This window comes from Patella vulgata, chromosome 1, assembly GCF_932274485.2.
Source record: "Patella vulgata chromosome 1, xgPatVulg1.2, whole genome shotgun sequence".
Taxonomy (NCBI): domain Eukaryota; kingdom Metazoa; phylum Mollusca; class Gastropoda; family Patellidae; genus Patella; species Patella vulgata.
Window position 1 is genome coordinate 94,299,032 of NC_065879.2, and position 16,314 is coordinate 94,315,345.

The 16,314-nt window shown below is 37.3% G+C and overlaps 1 protein-coding gene and 1 long non-coding RNA gene across 7 annotated transcripts in view; both read right to left on the reverse strand.

The window, feature by feature from the left end:
• LOC126816854 (zinc finger protein 239) overlaps positions 1-16,314 on the reverse strand; it is a 138,659-nt gene that overhangs the window by 74,285 nt on the left and 48,060 nt on the right. The window lies entirely within an intron of this gene.
• On the reverse strand, positions 222-8,851 carry LOC126818870 (uncharacterized). 3 transcript variants are annotated; one of them, XR_008787917.1, is made up of 9 exons: positions 8,432-8,851; positions 7,470-7,682; positions 6,477-6,590; positions 5,518-5,603; positions 4,718-4,804; positions 4,183-4,285; positions 2,885-2,980; positions 2,388-2,508; positions 222-1,956 (listed from the first exon to the last, which is right to left on the reverse strand). It is a non-coding gene; the product is annotated as an uncharacterized LOC126818870 (long non-coding RNA). The 3 variants fall into 3 exon arrangements; XR_007679389.2 differs by having other exon boundaries at positions 7,465-7,682; XR_007679388.2 differs by having other exon boundaries at positions 7,458-7,682.

Consider the following 16,314-nt stretch of genomic DNA (forward strand, 5'->3'; position numbering starts at 1 on the left):
CGTGCTCAGTGAAAGCGTCTAAACTGCGTAACAATCTTCCAGAGATCATTAAATCATCTCAAACCCTTTCTTGTTTTACAGCAAGACTTATCAAGATTAATTAAATTAATTTAATTGTATGCGCAGTGGACATGCTTCTGTACATGGAGTAGATGCGCTATATAAATGTACATATTAATATTATTATTATTCGTCAGGCCGAAGTTAGATTTGCACTCCAGCATCCAAGATGGCGGATGAAATCAGCTGTTCATTTTCCTGTCTTTTGCACAAATAAAATGCGGTTTAGTAGCCAGTTATCCGAAAGAAACTATAATAGCATATTCCTGAAGCAATAACCAGAGAAATGCCGCTCTGGCCATTGCTGGATTGACTTCTGATACTTACGTTTTTGGGGGAGTGTGTCTATTCTTCCCGTTCAATCAAATCGCTCCTATAGTAAAGTCTTTCATTTAATCTGGGGTCTTCCCTAAAACTTTGGACAGTGATTTAAGGTATTAAAAACGGTGTAAAAGTATTGTTCCAAACAGTATTGTTTACATTGTAGCCATGTTGATAACCTCGTTTGTCACGCAATTAGTTTGTCTGCAATATTCTGCTATGCACTGGTTAATTGGGCGTAATAAATTTCGTGAATCATGACGTAACGTTATGTTAACATATTTGAAACTGTTTAAACCAGAAGGATATTGTTACGCAGTTAGGTATTGGTTATTAATCGGACTATTGACGAGTCACAATTTGGAACAGAAATTTGCTTTCATTACGACAGTGTTGAGTGGGATTAGGTCTAATCAAACTAAACACTGCAGGGAGTATGCTAAAATAGTGACCTTACGCTCATATACAATATGTTTTTTGTCTTTTTGAAATATCGCTTGATTCGTTTTTCAGGTATAGACAGATGTATATGACTAGTACACTATTTAGTTTTTACGATTTGCTGTTGAAAAATTCATCATCCTTCTGCTAGATCATGAGGTTATATTGCCGAATTAATAAAATGTTGACAAATAGTCTAGAGGGATTAATTGTATTTACCAAGAGCTACACTTTTGGCATTTACAGTAAATTAAGCTTTTCAAACTTCATCGTTTGAAAATTTTAACGGTGTAATTGTGAGCTCAGTTTTCGTGATAAGATACTTATTGGATAGATAGATAGATAAATAAATTTTAACGGTGTAATTGTGAGCTCAGTTTTCGTGATTAGATACTTATTGGATAGATAGATAGATAGATAGATAGATAGATAGATAGTAATAAGTATTTGTAGTTTTGATAATGGAACATTTTTTAAACTTGAATTTTTTGATGAAAGTATATAATCTGCGTTTATATTTATTTGTTTATTTCTATTTTTATTATGACTTAGGAGATAAACACCGACTGTTTAGAATTTAGAGGACTGTTATTGTCCATTTGATACCGCTTAAATCATTAGAGGCCGAGATCGCGTTACCGATCGAGCGCCGCTAATGAAAAATTTAAGCGGTATCAAATGGACAATAACAGTCCGATAAATTCTAAACAGGAGGTGTTTATCGATATTGTAGCCCAAAATATTTAACATTTTTCTTGGAATTCTTTCTTTCGCGATAGTTGACGGTAGTCTTTTGGTTTTAATGACGTAAATACCAAGGAAAACAATTTTGACGTAATGAAAATATCCGTGACGTAATAAGATAAACACTCATTTCCATTCTATTTGGTTCACAAAGCGACTGGATAAGTGTGTCTGTTTGGAAAGGGAGGTCACTCTGTGATAATTTTAAAGATTGAAACAGAAAACGTAAGTGTATTTTATGTATTTTTTAAATGATTTTAAACTGCAGCAGTGACTAGGTTCGAAATATAAAAATGGCCACCAAATCCTTGTCCCCAGAGTTCGAAATTATCCCAGACACTGATCCGGATATGCCCTCGGTAGAATCAGTTGATGGTGATGTCTCAGGAACTGAAATAGAAAATCAGAATATGGGTGACGATGGAATTCTTAAAGAAATTAGCCGACAATTTAATCAATTCTTCCTGGAAAATGCTCAGGTTCAAAATGATTTTTTAGACAATTTAAAGGAATTAAAGGAGGATGTTAGATTACTAAAAGACCATGTTAATAAATTGGATGAAAAAGTAAATGATCCAAATCCTGTCACATTTTACTCAAATGGAAATGGAGATGATTAAAACAGAAGCACACCAAGCCATAATCAAAATTCTAATCATACCTCAATCCAAGCACATGTTCCCACCAGTCCTAGAATTAATAACCCCCTTAGGATCAAACCACAATCATATGATGGAAGTGAAGATTTTGAGGAATATATCTCCCAATTTGATATAATAGCCACATTGAACAAGTGGAGCTACGAAGAAAAATCCCTTTACCTAGCCAGTAGTTTGTCTGGAAACGCCAGGACAATCTTGTCAGAATTAAATACTATCCAGAGAACGGATTTCCATACCCTCACAACCCTCCTAAGTATTCGTTTTGGATCAACGGAAAAATCTGAAATATATAGAGCAAAATTACAAACTCGTATTAGAGGAAGAAACGAATCCTTATCTGAGCTGGCTCAATCCATTCGCAAACTAACGAGACAGGCCTACCCCACGGCAGATGCATCTCTCACCAATATTTTAGCCTTAGAACATTTTATAGACTCCATACCAGACTCAGAAATGAGATTACGAATTAGGGAACTAAGACCCAAGGATATCAATGAGGCTGAGATACATTCTATTAGACTCGAAGCCCACAGACTGGCAGATAAACAAAGAGGACGTTCAGTTCATTCTGTAGATCTAAATCATAATATAAACCAGGTCGGAGCTGGAGCTGTAAAATCTGATGATATGGGTCAAAGCAAAATTGATATACTTACCTTGAATGGTTCAATCACATCATTGGATAAAACTACCAAACACTTGATAAATACCCTAAATAAGGGACAGCCATTGCAGCAATCATCACGTAGCTCCTGGAATAAAAATCCCAATTACAGTCGGAGTCATTGGCCAAATAACCAACAACATACAAACTCTAATAATAATTATGGCGGGTATCAATATAACTCCAATAGGAGAACAGATAGGCCCCAGCATATGGCAAACACAAGAAATGGATGGTCTCGTCCACCATATAATTGGAATCAACCTAATCATCAAAACCCTGATGAGGAGTCACAATCCAAACCAAGGGAGACAACCTATAATCCCCATTTACAGAGGGAAAGGGATCTCCAAAACCAGGAAAACTAAATGTTGCTGAACTCGAGGGTCAGAATTCAGCAGAAATTGAAAATAACAAAGGGCCCAATAATGTAACAATAAGTAATATTAATGATGATAAACATGGATTTTTTATTAATGCTAATATAATGGGGAAATTTATATCCTTACTTGTAGACACTGGAGCTAATGTGTCTATACTTAGTACGCAATTTATGAAAACATTAGAGGCTTTGGATGAATTAAATATAAAGCCTGTTAATCTTAACCTGGTAACTGCCACTGGCGAAAAGAAACCTTTCCATGGTAAATGCTGGATCGATATAACCCTTGGTACTCATAGGATAAAACATGAGTTTTTAATAGCTGATATTACACAGCAAGGAATTATTGGCATTGACCTACTTACTTTCAATTCAATAAATATATTTCTCGACAGGAATTGCCTGAATATTAAAGGAGATGATCTACCATGCTATAGATTTCAAAGTTCTATGGAGCAAACTTGCAGTAGGATTTGCATGAATGAGGATATTACTATACCCGCTAATAGTGAGACTTTTGTCTTTGGGATCTTAATGGATCCGATACCTAGAAGTGGTGTCGCAATTGTCGAACCTACTGAGAATTTTCTGGAAAAGACAGAACTGTTAATGGCAAAAAGTGTTGTTAACCCTAGCTCGGGGTCTGTGCCCGTACGTTTAATGAACGCTACCAACACAGAAATAAGAGTCCGAAAAAACACAATTATTGCCCGTATTGACACAGTTCAGCTGGTCTCAGAAATGAAAAGTAATATTCCCATTAATGAAATAGACACTAATCAATCTCCTGCATTGGATTCAGACATCCTTCCTGATTATTTGATGGAAGTTTATAATAATTCAATAGATGAATTAACTGAGAACGAGCAACGTTCATTCAAATCCCTTTTGTTAAAATACAAACATACCTTTTCCAAAGATTCATCTGATATAGGCATCACCAATGAAGCTGAGCATTGGATTAATACTGGTTGTGCTCCACCAATTCGTCAGCATCCTCGTCGCGTCCCCCTGGCAAGCAGAAAAGAGGTTGAATTGGAAATAGAAAGCATGGCACAGAAAAATATAATAGAAAAATCTGATAGTCCTTGGTGTTCTCCTGTCGTTTTAGTTAAAAAGAAAGACAATACACTACGGTTCTGTATTGATTACAGACGTCTAAATGATGTCACCATAAAAGATAGTCATCCATTACCTCGGATTGACACTACTCTTGATGCCTTGTCTGGTTTCTCTTGGTTCTCAACGATTGACTTGAGATCGGGATATTGGCAAGTCAAGATTGCCGAACAAGATAGGCCCAAAACTGCTTTTTCTGTACCCGGATGTGGACTGTGGCAGTTCAAAAACATGGCATTCGGATTGTGCAACGCGCCGGCCACGTTCGAAAGACTGATAGAGAAGGTCTTAGCTAACTTATCATGGGAAATATGTATGGTGTACCTGGATGATATCATTATCTTTGCAAAATCCTTTGACGAGCACTTATCCAATTTAGAAAAAGTCTTCCAGAGGCTCCAACAAGCAAACCTGAAAATGAATCCAAAGAAATGTTTTATGTTTAAAAAACAAGTATCATTCTTGGGTCATATAATTAATCAGGATGGAATTACCACTGAATCATCTAAAACAGACGCAGTACGCAATTGGCCTATTCCTCAAAGTGTTAAAGAGGTCAGACAATTCCTTGGGCTATGCTCATACTATAGGAAGTTTGCAGATATCGCTAAACCCCTTCATAAACTAACAGAGATAAGAACTAAATTCCAATGGTCCGATGAATGCCAATCTGCCTTCGATAATCTCAAAGAAGCTTTAACCAGTCCGCCTATACTTGCATTCCCTAAATTAGAAGGTCATTTTATTTTGGACACTGACGCATCCAATAATGGTTTAGGTGCTGTGCTCTCACAAACACAAGATGGTGTAGAAAGAGTGATAAGTTACTATAGTAAAGCTTTTAGTAGAACGGAGAGGAAATATTGTGTAACCATTATCTCTATGGTCAACCGTTTACAGTCAGAAGTGACCACGGTGCATTAACATGGCTTATAAATTTTAAAAATCCTGAAGGACAACTTGCTTGATGGTTTGAGTTCCTGTCTTCCTACCAATTCACCATTCAGTACAGGGCAGGACAATAATGCAGATGCACTATCTCGACGACCATGCATAGTTGACTGTCTCCACTGTACCAAAGCGGAACAGAGATACGAGCATAGTATTATCGAAGATCCACGTACCTCCAATGAAAACCTTAATGTTTTGGCTTGCACAAGTGCTCCAATAGACCAATTAAACAAAAATCCATTATCTTCCTCTTCCCTTCCTGAAAATATAAATAAAGAAATAAATATATATGACGACAAATTAATAATCAACCTACAGTTGGGAGACCCTACACTCCAGGAAATAATCCAGTGGGTTAAGCATAATGATAAACCTTCGTGGCCAAACATATCGGACAGAGATCAGCGTACCAAATACTATTGGATGCGGTTCGAATCCCTTTTAATTGATCACGATCGGTTATGCTATATCTGGGATAAGGGGTAAGGCCAAGATCCAGCCATCTTAATTATTCTCCCTCATATCCTGAGAAATTCTGCATGGTCCCAACTTCATGAACACAGAACAGGGGGTCATTTAGGCTATAAAAAAACATTATCTAAGATCAAAAACCGATACTTTTGGTATCAAATGCATAATGACATAAGGAAATGGTGTGAGACTTGTGATATTTGTGCTTCTCGCAAATCCCCTGCCAAGGTAGCCAAAGGCCCTTTAAAAACCTACAACGTGGGTTTACCTATGGAAAGATGGGCTATAGATGTCCTGGGTCCATTACCGGAAACAAAGCATGGAAATAAATACCTACTAGTGGCAGCCGATTATTTCTCTAAATGGGTTGAGGCTATGCCAATACCTGATCAAAGAGCTATAACAATAGCCCAAACCTTTATTGACCGAATTGTAACAATTTTTGGTACCCCCATGCAAATCCATTCCGATCAAGGACCAAGCTTTGAGTCTGAGGTGTTCCAAGAAATGTGTAAAATTTTAGATATTGAGAAAACTCGAACCACCCCCTATAGACCCCAATCCGATGGAATGGTTGAGAGGGCCAATCGTACCATAAGTGCCATGTTGTCAGCATTTGTAAATATTAATAAAAATGATTGGGATGATCACATATACTTACTCATGTCAGCGTATCGTTCTGCAAAACACGAATCACTGGGCGTTTCTCCATGTGAAATGGTCTTCGGCCGCAACATCCGTCTTCCAGTAGATCTCATTCTCGGATCAGTGGAACCTACAAATTTAAAAATAAAGTCAGACTATGCTTTTGACTTACAAAATAAAATAGAACGAATACATAGTTTTGCTAGAGGGCGTTTAAAACAAGCCACGGCAAACATGAAAGTTGATCACGATAGATCTATTCAATTAAATCCATACAATGCTGGCAGTCCTGTATGGTATTATAACCACAAATACAAAGGTGGAGGTTCAAAGTTAAGGTGTCCATGGGAGGGACCCTACCTGGTGACAAAATGTCTTAATAATGTAGTCTATAAAATACAAAAATCCCCAAAGACCCAACCTAAAGTGGTCCACCATAATCATCTGAAACCGTATACGGGAAATAATATACCCAATTGGTTAAAGATGTCATAAATTATCAACTCTTTATTTTTATTTTTTTTATAGAACATACGGTATGGGTGTAAACTATGTATGAACGCAGAATTCGCCAAATATCAGTATGCGGAGAGGCATGTCACTTCATGTCATAGTAACTTTGGCTATCAGTGCACGCACTGTTTTGGACTGGCCGCGAGAGCGGACGTAAAACATCCAAAATGTCCTGGAACTGCCAGGATGAAACTGATCAATAAAGCAACCATGACCTTCAATCAAAACGACGAGGATGAATATAAAGCTTTCTGTGGAAGGAGAAGGGCATTAATAATTACACGACAATATTTACCTACAGATAAGCATCCACAAGCCCCGTTTCGAAAGCGTACGATACCAGAAAAACCATACAATGGGATGAAGCACCTGAAACTATCGATTGACCCGCCTGCCCCACCTATTCAGTCAAATAAAAATTATATTCATCCTAAAGTTAAATTACCAGTTCCTACAATACCAAAAATTACATTAAAGAAGATACCCGATACCGTACAGAAGACATCAGCTGCATCAGACAAGACATCTGTTCCTTTACAGAAAAAACCAATTTCGTCAGAAAAAACACCAGTGTTGTCAGAGAAATCACCAATTTCACCAGAGAAGACGAAGACACCAGTTTCCATAATCCAAGATCTACTTTTATCATCAATATCGTCATCGTCGTCATCATCATCCTCATCATAATCATTGTCATCCGTGTCGAAATCTAATAATAATTGTAACAATAATAGTAATACAATTAACCCAGCCATTCCTGGGTCTGTTGCCTTTCACCACCACAGTAGCGAACTCCAATCCCCCACGTACATCCCTACGAACAGAATAACCTTAAAACTGAAATCCTTTCAAACCGCCCAGGACAACCGTATTGCGTTAAATGTTGGAGGCACCCTATTTTACACAAGCAATTTCATTTTAAGCAAAGACCCATCCTGTATCCTGGCCAAGATGATAACCCCTGACTCCCCTTTCCAACCCTACAAACAAGACAACTATTATAGTTATTATTTTTTAGACCGTAGCCCTGATCATTTCCCCATTATCTTAGAGTACCTTCGAAATTTAAACTCCCCCATATCTTTTAAACATTTGTTACCTATCCAAGGTCTTAAACTCGCTGCCATAATCCAGGAAGCGAAATTCTATGAACTAGATGCCTTACTAGAATTCACTAAAGAGAAAATGAGCGAATATTAATGTATTATACCTGTTATTAAAATCTTGTTATAAAATTATGTTAATTCCATATTATAATATTAATGCTCTTATCATTGTGAATTTTGTTATCATTATAATAATATAAACATATCTAATTCAAAATTGTAATTAACTTAAATGTAATTTTCAAGTGAGGATGTTAAACTTTAACATATATGAAATTGTATATACTATTTTTACTCAATATTATTACCCCGTATATATGTTTATAATATAATATTATATTGAGCCACTCACCTGTATAAAAATAAAAATTAATCTTGTGGCAATAATATCCACGTTTACCACTGCAGAAGTGAGTTGTTCTTTCCATATTTCCAGTCATCACATGGAAGATAACATTGGCAAAGTCAATCACGTCAGAGTCAGGTGAGTTGGATAACCGTTTTAGCGTTCGGGACGAACTTCTCCGAGGAAGGGGGCAATGTTACGGTCCAGGCGATTCCAGTCTTTCGCACGTCGTTTCCGACTGAGAGTGTCAAAAAATGAGACCAGCTCCCTTGTAGAGTTCACGCCCGAAACACATTTATATAACAATGTCATACATTACCATGTATCACAATATAATGCCCGATATCCATCTTGTCCTTTTCACATAATTATGTTTATAACATTCCCGTTAGGCCGATGAATTGACACAAATCAGTTAGCGAAACAAGCGACATCAAAAAGCCGGCGGCCATGACACTTTGGCGCGGTCAAGGCTACAACGTCGTCATTGTTAGTAACGCTCGCATTGATTGGTCGACAACTGACGTCATCGGAATCCCCTTATAAATAGAAGCAGACGACAAGGAAATCCTCAGTGGACACTCGGTGCACTCGGGAAAGCTCCTTACGTAATTGGCAGCAATCTAGCTATTTTAAATTGGATATGGATCACCAAAAATGGGTATGGAATTAATATCCTAGCTTTAGCTGTGATAATTTATCCATAACTGGTCTCCTATTTAAAGACTCATAGGTTGGTTTAACCTTGACTGGCTTTATCCAAGATAGGCCTAGATAGTTGTGGTTCACCCATTCCCCCAAGGCCAAGTCTTACCAATTCCTTATGTCACCAAATCTCCGATTTAATCCCGTCATATCCACCGGCCTGACAGGGCAAATGTATTTATTTACCTAATTCCTGTTTCCATACCTGGGAATTTATCCAAAGGGTTGGCGTCTCACCCAAATTATCTCCCCTTAATGCGATGTATCCCAATTATAAATTGATCCAAATAAAGATGTTTATTTTTATCTACACCCGAGTTTGTTAGTTCTTTCGATTGAAGTGCTAGGCTGGAACGAACCCCTAAAAAGTCTCTAATAAATGTTGAGACGCTACAGGGGGTTGTAGGAATCAAATTACCCTCTAGAGGTTTAAGACAATTGTAGAGCGCCACTAGCAAAAGCCATTATTAAAATATTATTAAAGAAATCAAACATGGATCCAGATATTCTGTATATCTATAGAGCTCATACGATGGCATACGCTATACAGTGTGCTATGAGGGAAATTTTGCCCGGACAGCGGCACTACGGCCTACTCTTATATCCAATTCCAACTGCCAAGGGATCTTTTACGTGCACGTCAATGTGTACACAGGACCTCCGTTTTTCGTCCCATCTGAATAACGAGACAACTGTCCTTGTCAGGCCCTCCATCCTGCATCACTGACAAGGGGAAACCATGCCGAAAAATCTAAATGAACTTTTTCGAACACCCGATCTCCAGGCTAGCGAGCCAGCGTCTTACCCACTTAGCCACGTGATCCCCCCACTCTAGTTGACTCAATGACAAACCTTATGATACAGTGTGCATGTGCTAACCATTCCGCCCCCTCCCCAACTCCCAAAGGTGGTGCAGTGCAGAACAGAAAGAAGGACATTAAACCCCATTTCATTTATTTGAGTGATCTTCACCAATCTGATTGAAATTTTCAACATACCCCCTTTACATTATATATTATCTAACTATTATAGTGAGAACTGCCAGCTCTTGATCTAATCTCCCATAATGTATCTTGAATTAAGAACATGATCCACAGTCAAGACCTTTGGCACCCATCTTGCAGTAACTATTTTGCTCTTCTTAACTCCGCGATAATATGCTTAACTCTCTCATGAGAGATGCACAGAATACTGGCAATATGTCAAGTGGTCAATCCTCCATACACCTCGGGTAAGAGGAAGAGAGGTAGAGGGAGGGAGGGAGAGAGAAATGGGGTTTAACATCCACTCGACAAAAACTAAGACATGTTGGGACTAACATACGGTTCAATTTTATTTCAACAATTCGCTTGCGTGGAGGGGTCTTTAGCAGTGAGAAGAAACCGGAGAACCAGGAGAAAACCCATGAGGTTGGACAGGCGACCCTACTCCTTGTCACGTACAACTGGGGATTCGAAACCATGCCAATTGACTTAGTGACAGACCTTATGAAACAGCACGCCCGTGGTAACCCTTTGGCCATCCACCCCCACCCCCTCTTTACTTTAGAAAAGGAAAGGGCATCATCCCCTAAAGTGAAGATCAAATTGGCATGTATCTGTGTTGGGGTTAGTTGTAGGTACTTGGTGGCTCTCCCCTGGTGACTTCAGTTGATAGCTTCACAAGTTCAAAAGTTAATGGACAAGATAAGGGTGGATAGTATTGCAGTTGTTCATATTTGGGACACTGGATTAGAAAATGAAATTAGTCAAATCCATTGGTGAAAAATTTTGCCAGTTAATGTTTGACATATTATTTTGTTTGCCTAGGATAGCCTGTTACAATTTTTAGAAATATATTTTTAAGCGACATTTAACTGTATTTATTGTGTCATAATAACAATTCCTCCCTGTCAGTGGTGCAGGACAGAGAGCCTTGCAAGGGACAATGCATAGCCTGTGGATGGAACAGAAGAAAAAGGCCCCATGTACATATTGGCATGTACGTAAACAGATCCCTTGGCATTTGGAATTTGATATAAGAGTAGGCCATAGTGCTGCTGCCTGGGCAAAATGTCCCCCATAGCATACTGTATGGCTTATACATTATGCTTGAAATATACTTTACATAAAAAAGGGTGCAAAATACATAAAAAGTGGGTGAAAAATTATGAGTTATTCGTGTGGGATAGATCCACATCTTTTGTCCGTATACAACTATCTCCATGTTTTTTCGGAAGTGAACGTGGGATAGCGAAGGAAGGCGGGTTTTCTTTAATGCTGTCACACATCTCGTCTCATAATGGTAAGTTGTAGGCGATATCACACTTCATTGACCAGGACACCATTCTTCATCTAATGTTTTCTTTGCATACTGAAAAGTAGTTCCTTTAGTAACGGTTTGTTATCAGACTCTGTCGTCTATCCTTTCCTGTCTGTCCCTATTTAGTTCAGTTTCGAAAGACCCCTATATCAAAGGAAATAAATTATATAGCCCAAATTTAGAAATTCCAATAAATAATTAATGGATGTTTCCTGAAAATTTGATGCCTATATCTTGAATGGTTGCTGAGAAATTGTCTTTGGTCACTTTTTGCAAATTTAAAAAAAAAGTGTATACTGACATCGATCAATTTTGGGTCATAAAAGTGCAATAACATTCTTATTTCTTAATTGATTTGTTAGAAAACTAGTAAATATTCAATTTTAGTCAGATTCAAAAATTTAAAAAAACTTTTGTATATCTACCTATAAGTTCAGGTACCGCTCTGTTAAATCCTTGTCGAAAAAGTCAATTTTTTTGGCAACTTTTTACTGCTAAGCAGTCATGCGTCAGTCTCTGTGAACACCTGAACAATGTAAAGGAACATTTTAGCATAGGCGTACAGGCTCGATGACAGTTAGGAGGGCACAACCCGAAATGCCCGAAAAAATTTCGGTGCCGGTCTTCCTCAAGAGGCGAAGAAGCGGAGCTTACCTTGTATGCCCCCCCCCCCCAAGACAATTTTGGAATATTTGACGGCTGCAAACACGTTTTCCTGCTATTTCAGCCCGTGAACAAGCATCTTCAATGTGGTCTAATATTGCCTAATTACAATGGCTGACTCGAATTCCAATCAAAAGATCAACCGTTGGGAGAAAATTTAACTGCCTCAAACGCGTTTTCCTGTTATTCCAGCCTGTGAATACAGCAACTTCGATTCGGTCCAATATAGCCTACCTGGCTGACCCGAATTCCAAACAACCAATCAATCGTCTCGGGGTATGGGCGCCTCACCCTCCAGAATGAAAATTAAATTTTGAAAATTTAACCACCGCAAATGCGTTTTCTGCTATTCTAGCCCGTGTAAGCAGCTCCAAAAGTATCCAATGATTTTGTAACCAAAATCCCATTCTGAATTCCAACCATCCAATCAGACTGTTGCAATTGCATTCACAAATAATAATCGATGCCAGAAAAATGTCGCACAAAGAAGAGTGGCTCTAGACAAAATGTTTTAATCCATAGTCAACTCAGTACAAATTCGTTGTATTCATTTATAAGAAAAGTAAAATTAGTGTTTTATTAGGGATCGATGACAGTAAGCAAAACTAGAAATGCCCGAAATAATTTCAGGTTTACAGACAGTGGCGCCGGTTTTCTTCGAGAGGCGAAGAAGCGGAGCTGACCTTGTATGGACCCCTCCAAAATTTTTGGAATATTTGACGGTCGCAAATGTGTTTTACTGCTATTCCAGCCCGTAAAATTAGTGTTTTATTAGATTTCGGGAACTTTATTTTGCCAAATAGATGAAATAAAAATTTTTGTTCACTTTACCCGTTTGCCCGAAAAGCAGCTGCCCCCCTGGCTCGTACGCCTATGCATTTTAGTAATGGTTTCAGATCAAAGTTTTAAAAGACAGAAAAAATTTTTTAGAAAATATTTTGTGAAAATATACATAATATGCTACCCAAAATTTTTTATTTCATCAAAATATTCTAATTAAGTTATGGAATTCAAAAAATCTGAGATCGACGTCAATAACGTAATCAAAATGCTCTATTTCAGTCAATGCGTTGCATGGCACCAAAATAAGTACTTTTCAATCATATCTGAGCGACATCATAAGCGGTATTTTCCCTTCAGAATCGCCAGTACCAATTTCAAAACTGAAATCAGCATGTTATAGTCAACTAAGATTTATTAAAATCGTAATAATTTGAATGATGATATGTCAAATATTTATAATCTGGATGATACCACAAAAAATGTAGGATATATTTAGTCAAAATTTAGAAAATTTCAGTCAGCAAATGAGATAAATCTCATTTTCTACGGCGATAATTGTCCTATCTCGGGGTATCACGCAATATAATAATCACAAAAATATTATCTATTGTTTGATTGGCTCTATGTTGAAATCCCCCCGGAAACTAAAGTGTGGATTCACCAATAAAGTGGGTTGTTAACAATTCGCGTTGATGGAAAATTCCCGGCCACGTGACGCCAGGGTGCTATTTTCCCGCTAGCGTCTCCTGTACATAAACGATGATTTTGCTTACATTACAATAATTTTTTAGCTTGAATCTTTGCAGACATTGAGATTAATACTAAGCTATCACAATACAATTGCTAGTAATACATATAAGTAAAATAGTAATTAATAATCGTAGATTGAAGTGGGCTGTATTTTAGCCGCTGTCTGTCAGATTTCATGTTAAAGTCATGTGAGCTGAAACCCCAAATTTTAGTGAGAAAATAAGACCTTACTTACCTCGCTAGAACCAGTATGTGCGACACAACATGCTGTTAAAAATACTTTAAAGATTTCAATTTTGTCCCCCTGCTTACCTAAATTTGTTTCGTCATATATGGTCCAGAACGTAAATTTGTGCGTTACCCTATATTTAGATTTTAATGGCTTCTGCCACTAAGCCGTTTAGTAGAAGGAGACATATTTTTAACGCATATGTGTCGCACATACTGGTTCTAGCGAGGTAAGCGATCCCTGAACATACAGAGCGAGTGTAATGAGACCTATGTTCAGGGCTGAACTAGTCCCTATTACGCTACAATATGAAAATAAGGCTTTTCTAGAGCGGAAGTCTGGTGGGGGGGGGGGTCAGCTGAAAAGTGTACAAATTTTCACCTATACGGTATCTTTGTATTGCATATCTGGTATCATCAGAATGTATCTGGTGGTGGTTGTGGCATTGAGGGCTGTGATTCGGGACATGAATTCTTGAGGTACATTCAAGTATTACAAAAACACTCTGACATTTCTAGTTATGTAATTGTCAGACCACAGCTAGGCTAGGGTAGATTTACTGAAATCTGTACCACCTAAAACTGCTTGGAAGTTGTTCAGGAACACCACAGGAGGCAAGAATGATCACTGCCAGGCGATTTGTGCGGTGATGTACCCCTGACAGACACTCCCAAAATGTCACGCCCCGCAACTAGGCTAGATTAGTTGAAGTGTATACCATCTACATGTACATATAAAACTGCTTGGAAATGGTTCAGTAACCCAGGGGTCCATGAGTTATGCCCCTTTAGCCAAAAACTTTGTGAATATGAAAGAGGCCACAGTTTTTTAACGGATCTTTTCAAATTTGGTATAAAACATTGGTTTCATGGGAGGACAAACACTATGGATATTGAGCACCCCGCAACTTTTCCATTCTGAAGTTAACCCCTTTGCAGAAAACTTCTGAATGCGATAAAGTCTACCATTTTTGACAGATGTATTTCAAATGTGTGTGAATCTATGTGAATCTGTTGCAAAATTCATTGTATTTTGATTTTCTAAAAGATCCATAATGTTCAATTTGTTCTTATTCTATATATTACAGGAATCTAATGAAGTTAAAACATTTCATCAGTGTGTTATATGTAATGAGATTTTTCTAGAATATGATGATTTAGAAAAACACAGTAAAATACATGTTAAAGAAGAGAAAACTGATGATGTAGATGAATATTGTCATGTTAAAGAAGAGAAAACTGAAGATATTGAAACTGTTTATCAGTGTAATTTATGTGATGTAGAATTTAAATCTTACACTGATTTAGAAAAACACTGTGAAATACATGTTAGTGAAGACGATTCTGTTTTACAACATGGTAAATGTGATATATGTAATATGTCTTTTAGTACGAATAGTTGTCTACAACAACACAGGAGAATTCATACTGTCGAAAAACCCTATAATTGTTATGTTTGTAGTAAATCATTTTCTAAAAATAGCCGTCTACAGTCACACATCAGAATTCATACAGGTGAAAAACCCTATAAATGTGATGTTTGTAGTAAATCATTCACCGAAAATAGTGGTCTACAAACACACATTAGAATTCATACTGGTTTAAAACCTTATAAATGTGATGTTTGTAGTAAATCATTCACTAGCAGTAGTCAACTAAAGAGACATATCAGAATTCATACTGGTGAAAAACCTTATAAATGTAATGTTTGTAGTAAATCATTCTCTGCTATTGGTAATCTACAGAAGCACATGAGAATACATACTGGGATAAAACCTTATAAATGTGATGTTTGTAGTAAATCATTTACGGATAGTAATCAACTACAGAGCCATATCAGAATTCATACTGGTGAAAAACCTTATAAATGTGATGTCTGTAGTAAATCATTTACTGAAAGCAGTACTCTTCAGAAACACACCAGGATTCATACTGGTGATAAACCTTATAAATGTGATGTTTGTAGTAAATCATTTACACAGAATATTAATCTACAGTCCCACATTAGAATTCATACTGGTGAAAAACCTTATCAATGTTATGTTTGTAGTAAATCATTTACTGAAAGCAGTACTCTACAAAAACACGCCAGGATTCATACTGGTCAGCATTGTGGCAAATCATTTATTCCGCGTAGTAGTCTACAAACACACCATCAAATTCATACTGAAGATAAACCGTAATGAAATTGTAAAAAGTAATATAAAATCAGGAAGTTAGAATTTGAAATTTCAAAGGTTTTAAGGTTATGAATAAGTTATTGTAGTGGTTAATGTGGTACAGGATTATATGATACATACTCTACTCAACCATGCTGTAGCCATCTGTGTTATAGTTAATATGGTACAAATTTATAATATTTTTTTTTTACATATGTGTATTAACCGAACATCGCCCTCGGATTTGGGGATAACCCCGATCGGACTCACTATGGTGGGTTTGGTGTCGGCTATAGCATA